This window comes from Musa acuminata, chromosome BXJ2-1 (assembly GCF_036884655.1).
Source record: "Musa acuminata AAA Group cultivar baxijiao chromosome BXJ2-1, Cavendish_Baxijiao_AAA, whole genome shotgun sequence".
Taxonomy (NCBI): domain Eukaryota; kingdom Viridiplantae; phylum Streptophyta; class Magnoliopsida; order Zingiberales; family Musaceae; genus Musa; species Musa acuminata.
Genome location: NC_088338.1, coordinates 24874593 through 24890857, shown reverse-complemented (window position 1 = coordinate 24890857; position 16265 = coordinate 24874593). Strand labels below are relative to the sequence as shown.

At 52.7% G+C, this 16265-nt stretch overlaps 13 non-coding genes and 16 pseudogenes across 13 annotated transcripts; all 29 read right to left on the bottom strand.

Annotated features, from left to right (window-relative positions):
• Positions 1–315: 315 nt before the first annotated feature.
• On the bottom strand, positions 316–434 carry LOC135603012 (5S ribosomal RNA; annotated as a pseudogene).
• Positions 435–784: 350 nt separating this feature from the next.
• Positions 785–903, bottom strand: LOC135603706 (5S ribosomal RNA; annotated as a pseudogene).
• Positions 904–1252: 349 nt separating this feature from the next.
• On the bottom strand, positions 1253–1371 carry LOC135602563 (5S ribosomal RNA; annotated as a pseudogene).
• A 350-nt stretch (positions 1372–1721) lies between these two features.
• Positions 1722–1839, bottom strand: LOC135602679 (5S ribosomal RNA; annotated as a pseudogene).
• Positions 1840–2188: 349 nt separating this feature from the next.
• Positions 2189–2307, bottom strand: LOC135602583 (5S ribosomal RNA; annotated as a pseudogene).
• A 350-nt stretch (positions 2308–2657) lies between these two features.
• Positions 2658–2776, bottom strand: LOC135603406 (5S ribosomal RNA; annotated as a pseudogene).
• Positions 2777–3126: 350 nt separating this feature from the next.
• Positions 3127–3245, bottom strand: LOC135604332 (5S ribosomal RNA; annotated as a pseudogene).
• A 349-nt stretch (positions 3246–3594) lies between these two features.
• On the bottom strand, positions 3595–3713 carry LOC135602665 (5S ribosomal RNA; annotated as a pseudogene).
• A 350-nt stretch (positions 3714–4063) lies between these two features.
• On the bottom strand, positions 4064–4182 carry LOC135601190 (5S ribosomal RNA). The gene has a single exon (XR_010483491.1). It is a non-coding gene; the product is annotated as a 5S ribosomal RNA (ribosomal RNA).
• A 349-nt stretch (positions 4183–4531) lies between these two features.
• Positions 4532–4650, bottom strand: LOC135601346 (5S ribosomal RNA). The gene has a single exon (XR_010483641.1). It is a non-coding gene; the product is annotated as a 5S ribosomal RNA (ribosomal RNA).
• A 350-nt stretch (positions 4651–5000) lies between these two features.
• On the bottom strand, positions 5001–5119 carry LOC135601188 (5S ribosomal RNA). The gene has a single exon (XR_010483490.1). It is a non-coding gene; the product is annotated as a 5S ribosomal RNA (ribosomal RNA).
• A 350-nt stretch (positions 5120–5469) lies between these two features.
• LOC135601048 (5S ribosomal RNA) lies at positions 5470–5588 on the bottom strand. The gene has a single exon (XR_010483354.1). It is a non-coding gene; the product is annotated as a 5S ribosomal RNA (ribosomal RNA).
• Positions 5589–5937: 349 nt separating this feature from the next.
• Positions 5938–6056, bottom strand: LOC135602582 (5S ribosomal RNA; annotated as a pseudogene).
• A 350-nt stretch (positions 6057–6406) lies between these two features.
• Positions 6407–6525, bottom strand: LOC135603404 (5S ribosomal RNA; annotated as a pseudogene).
• A 350-nt stretch (positions 6526–6875) lies between these two features.
• LOC135604330 (5S ribosomal RNA) lies at positions 6876–6994 on the bottom strand (annotated as a pseudogene).
• Positions 6995–7343: 349 nt separating this feature from the next.
• Positions 7344–7462, bottom strand: LOC135603212 (5S ribosomal RNA; annotated as a pseudogene).
• Positions 7463–7811: 349 nt separating this feature from the next.
• LOC135602580 (5S ribosomal RNA) lies at positions 7812–7930 on the bottom strand (annotated as a pseudogene).
• Positions 7931–8280: 350 nt separating this feature from the next.
• Positions 8281–8399, bottom strand: LOC135604049 (5S ribosomal RNA; annotated as a pseudogene).
• A 349-nt stretch (positions 8400–8748) lies between these two features.
• LOC135603210 (5S ribosomal RNA) lies at positions 8749–8867 on the bottom strand (annotated as a pseudogene).
• Positions 8868–9216: 349 nt separating this feature from the next.
• Positions 9217–9335, bottom strand: LOC135601187 (5S ribosomal RNA). The gene has a single exon (XR_010483489.1). It is a non-coding gene; the product is annotated as a 5S ribosomal RNA (ribosomal RNA).
• Positions 9336–9684: 349 nt separating this feature from the next.
• On the bottom strand, positions 9685–9803 carry LOC135601345 (5S ribosomal RNA). The gene has a single exon (XR_010483640.1). It is a non-coding gene; the product is annotated as a 5S ribosomal RNA (ribosomal RNA).
• Positions 9804–10153: 350 nt separating this feature from the next.
• On the bottom strand, positions 10154–10272 carry LOC135601186 (5S ribosomal RNA). The gene has a single exon (XR_010483488.1). It is a non-coding gene; the product is annotated as a 5S ribosomal RNA (ribosomal RNA).
• Positions 10273–10622: 350 nt separating this feature from the next.
• Positions 10623–10741, bottom strand: LOC135601046 (5S ribosomal RNA). The gene has a single exon (XR_010483352.1). It is a non-coding gene; the product is annotated as a 5S ribosomal RNA (ribosomal RNA).
• A 349-nt stretch (positions 10742–11090) lies between these two features.
• On the bottom strand, positions 11091–11209 carry LOC135601335 (5S ribosomal RNA). The gene has a single exon (XR_010483630.1). It is a non-coding gene; the product is annotated as a 5S ribosomal RNA (ribosomal RNA).
• Positions 11210–11558: 349 nt separating this feature from the next.
• On the bottom strand, positions 11559–11677 carry LOC135601334 (5S ribosomal RNA). The gene has a single exon (XR_010483629.1). It is a non-coding gene; the product is annotated as a 5S ribosomal RNA (ribosomal RNA).
• A 349-nt stretch (positions 11678–12026) lies between these two features.
• LOC135600675 (5S ribosomal RNA) lies at positions 12027–12145 on the bottom strand. The gene has a single exon (XR_010482991.1). It is a non-coding gene; the product is annotated as a 5S ribosomal RNA (ribosomal RNA).
• A 350-nt stretch (positions 12146–12495) lies between these two features.
• On the bottom strand, positions 12496–12614 carry LOC135602344 (5S ribosomal RNA; annotated as a pseudogene).
• A 349-nt stretch (positions 12615–12963) lies between these two features.
• On the bottom strand, positions 12964–13082 carry LOC135601344 (5S ribosomal RNA). The gene has a single exon (XR_010483639.1). It is a non-coding gene; the product is annotated as a 5S ribosomal RNA (ribosomal RNA).
• Positions 13083–13431: 349 nt separating this feature from the next.
• Positions 13432–13550, bottom strand: LOC135599957 (5S ribosomal RNA). The gene has a single exon (XR_010482294.1). It is a non-coding gene; the product is annotated as a 5S ribosomal RNA (ribosomal RNA).
• Between the last annotated feature and the right edge of the window lie 2715 nt (positions 13551–16265).

Below are 16265 nucleotides of genomic sequence, written 5' to 3'. Positions count from 1 at the left end.
CGCGGTCGGCGCATCAACGTCCGGAGCCTCTTGCCCGTCACGAAACCGTCGGCGCTTTCTCGAACGTTCACGAAATCCCTATTGCAAGCTCTCTCCGAGCCCTAGCCCGACGACTGCGTATCGGTCACGGCAAGCGCATGCCGAAACCCTCGGGACTTTCTAGAACGATCTCGGAATCGCTATTGCGACCCCAATCCGGAAAGCTCTCTCCGAGCCCCTCGATACTGACTGCGTAGCGGTCACAGCAAATTTCCAGCCCCAAAACAATCGTCTCGGAGCTCTACGGGAGATGTTTCGTATCCCGGGATGCAAAAAGGAGTGCAACACGAGGACTTACCAGGGGGTCACCCATCGTAGTACTACTCTGGCCCACGCACGCTTAACTTCGGTGTTTTGAAGGGATCCGGTGATTTAGTGCTGGCATTATCGCACCCGTTTCGCGAGCTTCGTCCCTCGCCTATGTGCACGTCGCGGTCGGCGCATCAAAGTCCGGAGCCTCTTGCCCGTCACGAAACCCTCGGCGCTTTCTCGAACGTTCACGAAATCCCTATTGCAAGCTCTCTCCGAGCCCTAGCCCGACGACTGCGTATCGGTCACGGCAAGCGCGTGCCGAAACCATCGGGACTTTCTAGAACGATCTCGGAATCGCTATTGCGACCCCAATCCGGAAAGCTCTCTCCGAGCCCCTCGATACTGACTGCGTAGCGGTCACAGCAAATTTCCTGCCCCAAAACAATCGTCTCGGAGCTCTACGGGAGATGTTTCGTATCCCGGGATGCAAAAAGGAGTGCAACACGAGGACTTACCAGGGGGTCACCCATCGTAGTACTACTCTGGCCCAAGCACGCTTAACTTCGGTGTTTTGATGGGATCTGGTGATTTAGTGATGGCATTATCGCACCCGTTTCGCGTGCTTCGTCCCTCACCTATGTGCACGTTGCGGTCGGCGCATCAACGTCCGGAGCCTCTTGCCCATCACGAAACCGTCGGCGCTTTCTCGAACGTTCACGAAATCCCTATTGCAAGCTCTCTCGGAGCCCTAGCCCGACGACTGCGTATCGGTCACGGCAAGCGTGTGCCGAAACCATCGGCACTTCCTAGAACGATCTCGGAATCGCTATTGCGACCCCAATCCGGAAAGCTCTCTCCGAGCCCCTCAATACTGACTGCGTAGCGGTCACAGAAATTTCCAGCCCCAAAACAATCGTCTCGGAGCTCTACGGGAGATGTTTCGTATCCCGAGATGCAAAAAGGAGTGCAACACGTGGACTTCCCAGGGGTTCACCCATCGTAGTACTACTCTGGCCCAAGCACGCTTAACTTCGGTGTTTTGATGGGATCCGGTGATTTAGTGCTGGCATTATCCCACCCGTTTCGCGAGCTTCGTCCCTCGCCTATGTGCACGTCGCGGTCGGCGCATCAACGTCCGGAGCCTCTTGACCGTCACGAAACCGTCGGCGCTTTCTCGAACGTTCACGAAATCCCTATTGCAAGCTCTCTTCGAGCCCTAGCCCGACGACTGCGTATCGATCACGGCAAGCACGTGCCGAAACCATCGGCACTTTCTAGAACGATCTCGGAATCGCTATTGCGACCCCAATCCGGCAAGCTCTCTCCGAGCCCCTCGATACTGACTGCGTAGCGGTCACAGCAAATTTCCAGCCCCAAAACAATCGTCTCGGAGCTCTACGGGAGATGTTTCGTATCCCGGGATGCAAAAAGGAGTGCAACACGAGGATTCCCAGGGGGTCACCCATCGTAGTACTACTCTGGCCCAAGCACGCTTAACTTCGGTGTTTTGATGGGATCTGGTGATTTAGTGATGGCATTATCGCACCCGTTTCGCGAGCTTCGTCCCTCGCCTATGTGCACGTCGCGGTCGGCGCATCAACGTCCGGAGCCTCTTGCCCGTTACGAAACTGTCGGCGCTTTCTCGAACGTTCAGGAAATCCCTATTGCAAGCTCTCTCCCAGCCCTAGCCCGACGACTGCGTATCGGTCACGGCAAGCGCGTGCCGAAACCATCGGCACTTTCTAGAACGATCTCGGAATCGCTATTGCGACCCCAATCTGGAAAGCTCTCTCCGAGCCCCTCAATACTGACTGCGTAGCGGTCACAGAAATTTCCAGCCCCAAAACAATCGTCTCGGAGCTCTACGGGAGATGTTTCGTATCCCGAGATGCAAAAAGGAGTGCAACACGAGGACTTCCCAGGGGTTCACCCATCGTAGTACTACTCTGGCCCAAGCACGCTTAACTTCGGTGTTTTGATGGGATCCGGTGATTTAGTGCTGGCATTATCCCACCCGTTTCGCGAGCTTCGTCCCTCGCCTATGTGCACGTCGCGGTCGGCGCATCAACGTCCGGAGCCTCTTGACCGTCACGAAACCGTCGGCGCTTTCTCGAACGTTCACGAAATCCATATTGCAAGCTCTCTCCGAGCCCTAGCCCGACGACTACGTATCGGTCACGGCAAGCGCGTGCCGAAACCATCGGCACTTTCTAGAACGATCTCGGAATCGCTAATGCGACCCCAATCCGGAAAGCTCTCTCTGAGCCCCTCGATACTGACTGCGTAGTGGTCACAGCAAATTTCCAGCCCCAAAACAATCATCTCAGAGCTCTATGGGAGATGTTTCGTATCCCGGGATGCAAAAAGGAGTGCAACGCGAGGACTTCCCAGGGGGTCACCCATCGTAGTACTACTCTGGCCCAAGCACGCTTAACTTTGGTGTTTTGATGGGATCTGTTGATTTAGTGCTGGCATTATCGCACCCGTTTCGCGAGCTTCGTCCCTCGCCTATGTGCACGTCGCGGTCGGCGCATCAACGTCCGGAGCCTCTTGCCCGTCACGAAACCGTCGTCGCTTTCTCGAACGTTCACGAAATCCCTATTGCAAGCTCTCTCCGAGCCCTAGCCCGCCGAATGCGTATCGGTCACGGCAAGCTCGTGCCGAAACAATCGGCACTTTCTAGAACGATCTTGGAATCGCTAATGCGACCCCAATCCGGAAAGCTCTCTCTGAGCCCCTCGATACTGACTGCGTATCGGTCACAGCAAATTTCCAGCCCCAAAACAATCGTCTCGGAGCTCTACGGGAGATGTTTCGTATCCCGGGATGCAAAAAGGAGAGCAACACGAGTACTTCACAGGGGGTCACCCATCGTAGTACTACTCTGGCCCAAGCACGCTTAACTTCGGTGTTTTGATGGGATCTGGTGATTTAGTGATGGCATTATCGCACCTGTTTCACGAGCTTCGTCCCTCGCCTATGTGCACGTCGCGGTCGGCGCATCAACGTCCGGAGCCTCTTGCCTGTCACGAAACCGTCGGCGCTTTCTCGAACGTTCACGAAATCCCTATTGCAAGCTCTCTCCGATCCCTAGCCCGACGACTGCGTATCGGTCACGGCAAGCGCGTGCCGAAACCATCGGCACTTTCTAGAACGATCTCGGAATCGCTATTGCGACCCCAATCCGGAAAGCTCTCTCCGAGCCCCTCAATACTGACTGCGTAGCGGTCACAGAAATTTCCAGTCCCAAAACAATCGTCTCGGAGCTCTACGGGACATGTTTCGTATCCCGAGATGCAAAAAGGAGTGCAACACGAGGACTTCCCAGGGGGTCACCCATCGTAGTACTACTCTGGCCCAAGCACGCTTAACTCCGATATTTTGATGGGATCCGGTGATTTAGTGCTGGCATTATCGCACCCGTTTCGCGAGCTTCGTCCCTCGCCTATGTGCACGTCGCGGTCGGCGCATCAACGTCCGGAGCCTCTTGCCCGTCACGAAACCGTCGGCGCTTTCTCGAACGATCACGAAATCCCTATTGCAAGCTCTCTCCGAGCCCTAGCCCGACGAATGCGTATCGGTCACGGCAAGCGCATGCCGAAACCATCGACACTTTCTAGAACGATCTCGGAATCGCTAATGCGACCCCAATCCGGAAAGCTCTCTCTGAGCCCCTCGATACTGACTGCGTAGTGGTCACAGCAAATTTCCATCCCCAAAACAATCATCTCAGAGCTCTACGGGAGATGTTTCGTATCCCGGGATGCAAAAAGGAGTGCAACACGAGGCCTTCCCAGGGGGTCACCCATCGTAGTACTACTCTGGCCCAAGCACGCTTAACTTCGGTGTTTTGATGGGATCTGGTGATTTAGTGCTGGCATTATCGCACCCGTTTCGCGAGCTTCGTCCCTCGCCTATGTGCACGTCGCGGTCGGCGCATCAACGTCCGGAGCCTCTTGCCCGTCACGAAACCGTCGTCGCTTTCTCGAACGTTCACGAAATCCCTATTGCAAGCTCTCTCCGAGCCCTAGCCCGACGACTGCGTATCGGTCACGGCAAGCGCGTGCCGAAACCATCGGCACTTTCTAGAATGATCTCGGAATCGCTATTGCGACCCCAATCCGGAAAGCTCTCTCCGAGCCCCTCAATACTGACTGCGTAGCGGTCACAGAAATTTCCAGCCCCAAAACAATCGTCTCGGAGCTCTACGGGAGATGTTTCGTATCCCGAGATGCAAAAAGGAGTGCAACACGAGGACTTCCCAGGGGGTCACCCATCGTAGTACTACTCTGGCCCAAGCACACTTAACTTCGATGTTTTGATGGGATCCGGTGATTTAGTGCTGGCATTATCGCACCCGTTTCGCGAGCTTCGTCCCTCGCCTATGTGCACGTCGCGGTCGGCGCATCAATGTCTGGAGCCTCTTGCCCGTCACGAAACCGTCGGCGCTTTCTCGAACGTTCACGAAATCCCTATTGCAAGCTCTCTCCGAGCCCAAGCCCGACGACTGCGTATCGGTCACGGCAAGCGCGTGCCGAAACCATCGACACTTTCTAGAACGATCTCGGAATCGCTAATGCGACCCCAATCCGGAAAGCTCTCTCTGAGCCCCTCGATACTGACTGCGTAGCGGTCACAGCAAATTTCCATCCCCAAAACAATCATCTCAGAGCTCTACGGGAGATGTTTCGTATCCCGGGATGCAAAAAGGAGTGCAACACGAGGCCTTCCCAGGGGGTCACCCATCGTAGTACTACTCTGGCCCAAGCACGCTTAACTTCGGTGTTTTGATGGGATCTGGTGATTTAGTGCTGGCATTATCGCACCCGTTTCGCGAGCTTCGTCCCTCGCCTATGTGCACGTCGCAGTCGGCGCATCAACGTCCGGAGCCTCTTGCCCGTCACGAAACCATCGTCGCTTTCTCGAACGTTCACGAAATCCCTATTGCAAGCTCTCTCCGAGCCCTAGCCCGACGACTGCGTATCGGTCACGGCAAGCTCGTGCTGAAACAATCGACACTTTCTAGAACGATCTCGGAATCGCTAATACGACCCCAATCCGGAAAACTCTCTCTGAGCCCCTCGATATTGAGTGCGTAGCGGTCACAGCAAATTTCCAGCCCCAAAACAATCGTCTCGGAGCTCTACGGGAGATGTTTCGTATCCCGGGATGCAAAACGGAGTGCAACACGAGGACTTCCCATGGGGTCACCCATCGTAGTACTACTCTGGCCCAAGCACGCTTAACTTCGGTGTTCTGATGGGATTTGGTGATTTAGTGCTGGCATTATCGCACCCGTTTCGCGAGCTTCGTCCCTCGCCTATGTGCACGTCGCGGTCGGCGCATTAACGTCTGGAGCCTCTTGCCCGTCACGAAACCGTCGTCGCTTTCTCGAACGTTCACGAAATCCCTATTGCAAGCTCTATCCGAGCCCTAGCCCGACGACTGCGTATCGGTCACGGCAAGCGCGTGCCGAAACCATCGGCACTTTCTAGAACGATCTCGGAATCGCTATTGCAACCCCAATCCGGAAAGCTCTCTCCGAGCCACTCAATACTGACTGAGTAGCGGTCACAGAAATTTCCAACCCCAAAACAATCGTCTCGGAGCTCTACGGGAGATGTTTCGTATCCCGAGATGCAAAAAGGAGTGCAACACGAGGACTTCCCAGGGGTTCACCCATCGTAGTACTACTCTGGCCCAAGCACGCTTAACTTCGGTGTTTTGATGGGATCCGGTGATTTAGTGCTGGCATTATCCCACCCGTTTCGCGAGCTTCGTCCCTCGCCTATGTGCACGTCGCGGTCGGCGCATCAACGTCCGGAGCCTCTTGACCGTCACGAAACCGTCGGCGCTTTCTCGAACGTTCACGAAATCCATATTGCAAGCTCTCTCCGAGCCCTAGCCCGACGACTACGTATCGGTCACGGCAAGCGCGTGCCGAAACCATCGGCACTTTCTAGAACGATCTCGGAATCGCTAATGCGACCCCAATCCGGAAAGCTCTCTCTGAGCCCCTCGATACTGACTGCGTAGCGGTCACAGCAAATTTCCAGCCCCAAAACAATCATCTCAGAGCTCTATGGGAGATGTTTCGTATCCCGGGATGCAAAAAGGAGTGCAACGCGAGGACTTCCCAGGGGGTCACCCATCGTAGTACTACTCTGGCCCAAGCACGCTTAACTTTGGTGTTTTGATGGGATCTGTTGATTTAGTGCTGGCATTATCGCACCCGTTTCGCGAGCTTCGTCCCTCGCCTATGTGCACGTCGCGGTCGGCGCATCAACGTCCGGAGCCTCTTGCCCGTCACGAAACCGTCGTCGCTTTCTCGAACGTTCACGAAATCCCTATTGCAAGCTCTCTCCGAGCCCTAGCCCGCCGAATGCGTATCGGTCACGGCAAGCTCGTGCCGAAACAATCGGCACTTTCTAGAACGATCTTGGAATCGCTAATGCGACCCCAATCCGGAAAGCACTCTCTGAGCCCCTCGATACTGACTGCGTATCGGTCACAGCAAATTTCCAGCCCCAAAACAATCGTCTCGGAGCTCTACGGGAGATGTTTCGTATCCCGGGATGCAAAAAGGAGAGCAACACGAGTACTTCACAGGGGGTCACCCATCGTAGTACTACTCTGGCCCAAGCACGCTTAACTTCGGTGTTTTGATGGGATCTGGTGATTTAGTGATGGCATTATCGCACCTGTTTCACGAGCTTCGTCCCTCGCCTATGTGCACGTCGCGGTCGGCGCATCAACGTCCGGAGCCTCTTGCCTGTCACGAAACCGTCGGCGCTTTCTCGAACGTTCACGAAATCCCTATTGCAAGCTCTCTCCGATCCCTAGCCCGACGACTGCGTATCGGTCACGGCAAGCGCGTGCCGAAACCATCGGCACTTTCTAGAACGATCTCGGAATCGCTATTGCGACCCCAATCCGGAAAGCTCTCTCCGAGCCCCTCAATACTGACTGCGTAGCGGTCACAGAAATTTCCAGTCCCAAAACAATCGTCTCGGAGCTCTACGGGACATGTTTCGTATCCCGAGATGCAAAAAGGAGTGCAACACGAGGACTTCCCAGGGGGTTACCCATCGTAGTACTACTCTGGCCCAAGCACGCTTAACTCCGATATTTTGATGGGATCCGGTGATTTAGTGCTGGCATTATCGCACCCGTTTCGCGAGCTTCGTCCCTCGCCTATGTGCACGTCGCGGTCGGCGCATCAACGTCCGGAGCCTCTTGCCCGTCACGAAACCGTCGGCGCTTTCTCGAACGATCACGAAATCCCTATTGCAAGCTCTCTCCGAGCCCTAGCCCGACGAATGCGTATCGGTCACGGCAAGCGCGTGCCGAAACCATCGACACTTTCTAGAACGATCTCGGAATCGCTATTGCAACCCCAATCCGGAAAGCTCTCTCCGAGCCCCTCAATACTGACTGAGTAGCGGTCACAGAAATTTCCAACCCCAAAACAATCGTCTCGGAGCTCTACGGGAGATGTTTCGTATCCCGAGATGCAAAAAGGAGTGCAACACGAGGACTTCCCAGGGGTTCACCCATCGTAGTACTACTCTGGCCCAAGCACGCTTAACTTCGGTGTTTTGATGGGATCCGGTGATTTAGTGCTGGCATTATCCCACCCGTTTCGCGAGCTTCGTCCCTCGCCTATGTGCACGTCGCGGTCGGCGCATCAACGTCCGGAGCCTCTTGACCGTCACGAAACCGTCGGCGCTTTCTCGAACGTTCACGAAATCCATATTGCAAGCTCTCTCCGAGCCCTAGCCCGACGACTACGTATCGGTCACGGCAAGCGCGTGCCGAAACCATCGGCACTTTCTAGAACGATCTCGGAATCGCTAATGCGACCCCAATCCGGAAAGCTCTCTCTGAGCCCCTCGATACTGACTGCGTAGCGGTCACAGCAAATTTCCAGCCCCAAAACAATCATCTCAGAGCTCTATGGGAGATGTTTCGTATCCCGGGATGCAAAAAGGAGTGCAACGCGAGGACTTCCCAGGGGGTCACCCATCGTAGTACTACTCTGGCCCAAGCACGCTTAACTTTGGTGTTTTGATGGGATCTGTTGATTTAGTGCTGGCATTATCCCACCCGTTTCGCGAGCTTCGTCCCTCGCCTATGTGCACGTCGCGGTCGGCGCATCAACGTCCGGAGCCTCTTGACCGTCACGAAACCGTCGGCGCTTTCTCGAACGTTCACGAAATCCATATTGCAAGCTCTCTCCGAGCCCTAGCCCGACGACTGCGTATCGGTCACGGCAAGCGCGTGCCGAAACCATCGGCACTTTCTAGAACGATCTCGGAATCGCTATTGCGACCCCAATCCGGAAAGCTCTCTCCGAGCCCCTCAATACTGACTGCGTAGCGGTCACAGAAATTTCCAGTCCCAAAACAATCGTCTCGGAGCTCTACGGGACATGTTTCGTATCCCGAGATGCAAAAAGGAGTGCAACACGAGGACTTCCCAGGGGGTTACCCATCGTAGTACTACTCTGGCCCAAGCACGCTTAACTCCGATATTTTGATGGGATCCGGTGATTTAGTGCTGGCATTATCGCACCCGTTTCGCGAGCTTCGTCCCTCGCCTATGTGCACGTCGCGGTCGGCGCATCAACGTCCGGAGCCTCTTGCCTGTCACGAAACCGTCGGCGCTTTCTCGAACGTTCACGAAATCCCTATTGCAAGCTCTCTCCGATCCCTAGCCCGACGACTGCGTATCGGTCACGGCAAGCGCGTGCCGAAACCATCGGCACTTTCTAGAACGATCTCGGAATCGCTATTGCGACCCCAATCCGGAAAGCTCTCTCCGAGCCCCTCAATACTGACTGCGTAGCGGTCACAGAAATTTCCAGTCCCAAAACAATCGTCTCGGAGCTCTACGGGACATGTTTCGTATCCCGAGATGCAAAAAGGAGTGCAACACGAGGCCTTCCCAGGGGGTCACCCATCGTAGTACTACTCTGGCCCAAGCACGCTTAACTTCGGTGTTTTGATGGGATCTGGTGATTTAGTGCTGGCATTATCGCACCCGTTTCGCGAGCTTCGTCCCTCGCCTATGTGCACGTCGCGGTCGGCGCATCAACGTCCGGAGCCTCTTGCCCGTCACGAAACCGTCGTCGCTTTCTCGAACGTTCACGAAATCCCTATTGCAAGCTCTCTCCGAGCCCTAGCCCGACGACTGCGTATCGGTCACGGCAAGCGCGTGCCGAAACCATCGGCACTTTCTAGAATGATCTCGGAATCGCTATTGCGACCCCAATCCGGAAAGCTCTCTCCGAGCCCCTCAATACTGACTGCGTAGCGGTCACAGAAATTTCCAGCCCCAAAACAATCGTCTCGGAGCTCTACGGGAGATGTTTCGTATCCCGAGATGCAAAAAGGAGTGCAACACGAGGACTTCCCAGGGGGTCACCCATCGTAGTACTACTCTGGCCCAAGCACACTTAACTTCGATGTTTTGATGGGATCCGGTGATTTAGTGCTGGCATTATCGCACCCGTTTCGCGAGCTTCGTCCCTCGCCTATGTGCACGTCGCGGTCGGCGCATCAATGTCTGGAGCCTCTTGCCCGTCACGAAACCGTCGGCGCTTTCTCGAACGTTCACGAAATCCCTATTGCAAGCTCTCTCCGAGCCCAAGCCCGACGACTGCGTATCGGTCACGGCAAGCGCGTGCCGAAACCATCGACACTTTCTAGAACGATCTCGGAATCGCTAATGCGACCCCAATCCGGAAAGCTCTCTCTGAGCCCCTCGATACTGACTGCGTAGCGGTCACAGCAAATTTCCATCCCCAAAACAATCATCTCAGAGCTCTACGGGAGATGTTTCGTATCCCGGGATGCAAAAAGGAGTGCAACACGAGGCCTTCCCAGGGGGTCACCCATCGTAGTACTACTCTGGCCCAAGCACGCTTAACTTCGGTGTTTTGATGGGATCTGGTGATTTAGTGCTGGCATTATCGCACCCGTTTCGCGAGCTTCGTCCCTCGCCTATGTGCACGTCGCAGTCGGCGCATCAACGTCCGGAGCCTCTTGCCCGTCACGAAACCATCGTCGCTTTCTCGAACGTTCACGAAATCCCTATTGCAAGCTCTCTCCGAGCCCTAGCCCGACGACTGCGTATCGGTCACGGCAAGCTCGTGCTGAAACAATCGACACTTTCTAGAACGATCTCGGAATCGCTAATACGACCCCAATCCGGAAAACTCTCTCTGAGCCCCTCGATATTGAGTGCGTAGCGGTCACAGCAAATTTCCAGCCCCAAAACAATCGTCTCGGAGCTCTACGGGAGATGTTTCGTATCCCGGGATGCAAAACGGAGTGCAACACGAGGACTTCCCATGGGGTCACCCATCGTAGTACTACTCTGGCCCAAGCACGCTTAACTTCGGTGTTCTGATGGGATTTGGTGATTTAGTGCTGGCATTATCGCACCCGTTTCGCGAGCTTCGTCCCTCGCCTATGTGCACGTCGCGGTCGGCGCATTAACGTCTGGAGCCTCTTGCCCGTCACGAAACCGTCGTCGCTTTCTCGAACGTTCACGAAATCCCTATTGCAAGTTCTATCCGAGACCTAGCCCGACGACTGCGTATCGGTCACGGCAAGCGCGTGCCGAAACCATCGGCACTTTCTAGAATGATCTCGGAATCGCTATTGCAACCCCAATCCGGAAAGCTCTCTCCGAGCCCCTCAATACTGACTGAGTAGCGGTCACAGAAATTTCCAACCCCAAAACAATCGTCTCGGAGCTCTACGGGAGATGTTTCGTATCCCGAGATGCAAAAAGGAGTGCAACACGAGGACTTCCCAGGGGGTCACCCATCATAGTACTACTCTGGCCCAAGCACGCTTAACTTCGGTGTTTTGATGGGATCCGGTGATTTAGTGCTGCCATTATCGCACCCATTTCGCGAGCTTCGTCCCTCGCCTATGTGCACGTCGCGGTCGGCGCATCAACGTCCGGAGCCTCTTGCCCGTCACGAAACCGTCGTTGCTTTCTCGAACGTTCACGAAATCCCTATTGCAAGCTCTCTCCGAGCCCTAGCCCGACGACTGCGTATCGGTCACGGCAAGCGCGTGCCGAAACCATCGGCACTTCATAGAACGATCTCGGAATCGCTATTGCGACCCCAGTCCGGAAAGCTCTCTCCGAGCCCCTCGATACTGACTGCGTAGCGGTCACAGAAAATTTCCAGCCGAAAACAATCGTCTCGGAGCTCTACGGGAGATGTTTCGTATCCCGGGATGCAAAAAGGAGTGCAACACGAGGACTTCCCAGGGGGTCACCCATCATAGTACTACTCTGGCCCAAGCACGCTTAACTTCGGTGTTTTGATGGGATCCGGTGATTTAGTGCTGCCATTATCGCACCCGTTTCGCGAGCTTCGTCCCTCGCCTATGTGCACGTCGCGGTCGGCGCATCAACGTCCGTAGCCTCTTGCCCGTCACAAAACCGTCGTCGCTTTCTCGAACGTTCACGAAATCCCTATTGCAAGCTCTCTCCGAGCCCTAGCCCGACGACTGCGTATCGGTCACGGCAAGCGCGTGCCGAAACCATCGGCACTTTCTAGAACGGTCTCGGAATCGCTATTGCGACCCCAATCCGGAAAGCTCTCTCCGAGCCCCTCAATACTGACTGCGTAGCGGTCACAGAAATTTCCAGCCCCAAAACAATCGTCTCGGAGCTCTACGGGAGATGTTTCGTATCCCGAGTTGCAAAAAGGAGTGCAGCACGAGGACTTCCCAAGGGGTCACCCATCGTAGTACTACTCTTGCCCAAGCACGCTTAACTTCGGTGTTTTGATGGGATCCGGTGATTTAGTGCTGGCATTATCGCACCCGTTTCGCTAGCTTCGTCACTCGCCTATGTGCACGTCGCGGTCGGCGCATCAACGTCCGGAGCCTCTTGCCCGTCACGAAACCGTCGGCGCTTTCTCGAACGTTCACGAAATCCCTATTGCAAGCTCTCTCCGAGCCCTAGCCCGACGACTGCGTATCGGTCACGGCAAGCGCGTGCCGAAACCATCGGCACTTTCTAGAACGATCTCGAAATCGCTATTGCGACCCCAATCCGGAAATCTCTCTCCGAGCCAATCGATACTGACTGCGTAGCGGTCATAGCAAATTTCCAGCCCCAAAACAATCGTCTCGGAGCTCTACGGGAGATGTTTCGTATCCCGGGATGCAAAAAGGAGTGCAACACGAGGACTTCCCAGGGGGTCACCCATCGTAGTACTACTCTGGCCCAAGCACGCTTAACTTCGGTGTTTTGATGGGATCTGGTGATTTAGTGATGGCATTATCGCACCCGTTTCGCGAGCTTCGTCCCTCGCCTATGTGCACGTCGCGGTCGGCGCATCAACGTCCGGAGCCTCTTGCCCGTCACGAAACCATCGGCGCTTTCTCGAACGTTCACGAAATCCCTATTGCAAGCTCTCTTCGAGCCCTAGCCCGACGACTGCGTATCGGACACGGCAAGCGCGTGCCGAAACCATCGGCACTTTCTAGAACGATCTCGGAATCGCTATTGCGACCCCAATCCGGAAAGCTCTCTCCGAGCCCCTCAATACTGACTGCGTAGCGGTCACAGAAATTTCCAGCCCCAAAACAATCGTCTCGGAGCTCTACGGGAGATGTTTCGTATCCCGAGATGCAAAAAGGAGTGCAACACGAGGACTTCCCAGGGGGTCACCCATCGTAGTACTACTCTGGCCCAAGCACACTTAACTTCGATGTTTTGATGGGATCCGGTGATTTAGTGCTGGCATTATCGCACCCGTTTCGCGAGCTTCGTCCCTCGCCTATGTGCACGTCGCGGTCGGCGCATCAACGTCCGTAGCCTCTTGCCCGTCACGAAACCGTCGGCGCTTTCTCGAACGTTCACGAAATCCCTATTGCAAGCTCTCTCCGAGCCCTAGCCCGACGACTGCGTATCGGTCACGGCAAGCGCGTGCCGAAACCATCGACACTTTCTAGAACGATCTCGGAATCGCTAATGCGACCCCAATCCGGAAAGCTCTCGCTGAGCCCCTCAATACTGACTGCGTAGCGGTCACAGAAATTTCCAGCCCCAAAACAATCGTCTCGGAGCTCTACGGGAGATGTTTCGTATCCCGAGTTGCAAAAAGGAGTGCAACACGAGGACTTCCCAAGGGGTCACCCATCGTAGTACTACTCTTGCCCAAGCACGCTTAACTTCGGTGTTTTGATGGGATCCGGTGATTTAGTGCTGGCATTATCGCACCCGTTTCGCGAGCTTCGTCACTCGCCTATGTGCACGTCGCGGTCGGCGCATCAACGTCCGGAGCCTCTTGCCCGTCACGAAACCGTCGGCGCTTTCTCGAACGTTCACGAAATCCCTATTACAAGCTCTCTCCGAGCCCTAGCCCGACGACTGCGTATCGGTCACGGCAAGCGCGTGCCGAAACCATCGGCACTTTCTAGAACGATCTCGGAATCGCTATTGAGACCCCAATCCGGAAATCTCTCTCCGAGCCAATCGATACTGACTGCGTAGCGGTCATAGCAAATTTCCAGCCCCAAAACAATCGTCTCAGAGCTCTACGGGAGATGTTTCGTATCCCGGGATGCAAAAAGGAGTGCAACACGAGGACTTCCCAGGGGGTCACCCATCGTAGTACTACTCTGGCCCAAGCACGCTTAACTTCGGTGTTTTGATGGGATCTGTCACGCCCCTAAAAATATCCATTATATTTAAAATCTTTCGTCACAACTAACCCAGGATCCAAACACACATTTGAGGTCACTAAGAAAACATTCAGATCAAAAATTTCACTTCTATAATCTACCAATTCATAACCCTGTACAATTCATAAACATAGCACACATCACTCGATAATTCATACAATCTAAACTCGACTCATCAAAATAAAAACCACAATATAAATCCACAAGTGGGGAAATCCATGCAGTCACCACAATCATCGATTTACCATAAGTTCATATCATTACACAAATTTAATTTAACATTCCAAAACCCTATACATGAGGGATCCTTCAACTTACACAAAATCCACAGGTTTAGATTTATAGTCACATTTCATTAGATGCAAGGTAGCTTATACACAACTACATATATGCTAACAAAAGTTCTGCCCAACGTCTTCTAAACTTTCCACTGCCCCAGCCCATTCTTAACATTTAAGCAAGCGATACGCTATCCTGAAAAATTTATCAACAAACGGGGTGAGCATAAAGAGCTCAGCAAGTGACTAACATATCCATAACAAAATAGTACAATTTCCAAGAGATACAGTATCAAAACACAAAAGCAGAATATACGATTTCGTATACATAATATCATTAGGAGCAGAATCATAATTGTCCTTTTTTAATCATACATATTTGGTTCCAGACAGATGGGGCATAGAGTAATTGGAGCATATCAGAAACAAAGGAAACATATCGGAGCTTATCAATGGCATATAAAATGTTCCAGAACACATCAACGATCTATGGAACATTACGAAGCAAACTCAATAGTGAATGAAGCATTTCAGAGCATATCAAACTCATATGTCGTACAGAAGCTCAAACGTCGTCCTTGACGTTGCAAACATATCATACTTATCCAGAGCACGAACAAAAATAACTCACCAAAACTCTGGATGTCATATCAAACATATAGAGGGTGTAGTGGGATCTCAGTCAGAATGTGATTCATCCATTTCTGAATGACCACCTGACAAAAGTCTCCCACGTCTGGGAGCTCCATCCACCCACGTCTAGGTGAAGTCAGAGGGGGCCGGCAGAGCATCGCAGGCTCTATGCATAACTCCCTTTACCATTTCTGGCAAAGGTTCACAACTCCCTTTACCATTTCTGGCAAAGGTTCACAACTCCCTTTACCATTTCTGGCAAAGGTTCACAACTCCCTTTACCATTTCTGGCAAAGGTTCACAACTCCCTTTACCATTTCTGGCAAAGGTTCACATTATCCCACACACCAGAGTACAAGAAGGCAGTTTCAACAATAAGCAGCATATAACGGAAGCACACGCGGAACAACCAAACATACATGTGCCTTTTCAAAAACAATGATGCAAGGAACAAATCTCTCACAAAAGTATTCATTTTAGGAAAGAATTGGAAGCAAGAGTGTACAGGGATTCCAAGCAATCATAATCAGCTCAATTCCAATAAGAAGGTTAGACAAATTCAGATATCCAAAGGAATGGAACCAAATACGCGAAATCAACCAGAGCTCGATTTCGGACAGAATTCCAGTGGCACATCAAACAAATATTTTAGAATAACAATTATGCTCCAATACCCATAATAAGGCTATGGTCGAATCATATATCAATCTATATTAAGATGGAACAGATTTCATATGAAACAGGGCTCCCAACACTGAGTTACCTCTGATTTGGTAACACAAGGTCAAAATCACAATCACTGTGTTACAGAATTTATAGGGTCGGAATCAACAGACGATAGGGTGGGCAATTAAACTCCAAAATTTTCAAACTATATGTCAAAAGAGAGAATTTCAAGTCTACTTTCAAATAAAATCAGTTTGATACAAATCAGAATTTTCAACAGGGAGTTATAGGCGTTTTAGTATCGAAAGGTCAGAAATCTGAACTCTGTTTTACAGCGTCTATAGGCTCTTTTGAAACAAATTTTTGGGTAAGTATTCGGTGTCCAAAATCTACAAAATCGGTGTCAAAAGAAACACATACGAGTCTAATTTCAAACAAAATAGTTCCTGCCTGAATTCTCATTCTATATTAAAACTTATAGCCGAAACAGTGCTTAGGGGTCAGTTTACCGAAAGACTTTCAGAATCCATGGTTTAAGTCCAAAGAGAGATATATCAGTTTCTAAATAGAAATCTTCCAATTTATTTTGAATCAACATAAAAACAGAGTCAAATACTTATGTAGGATGGGGTTAGAACACTTGCCTTTGCAAATCTTGACCCGAAATGACAAGATT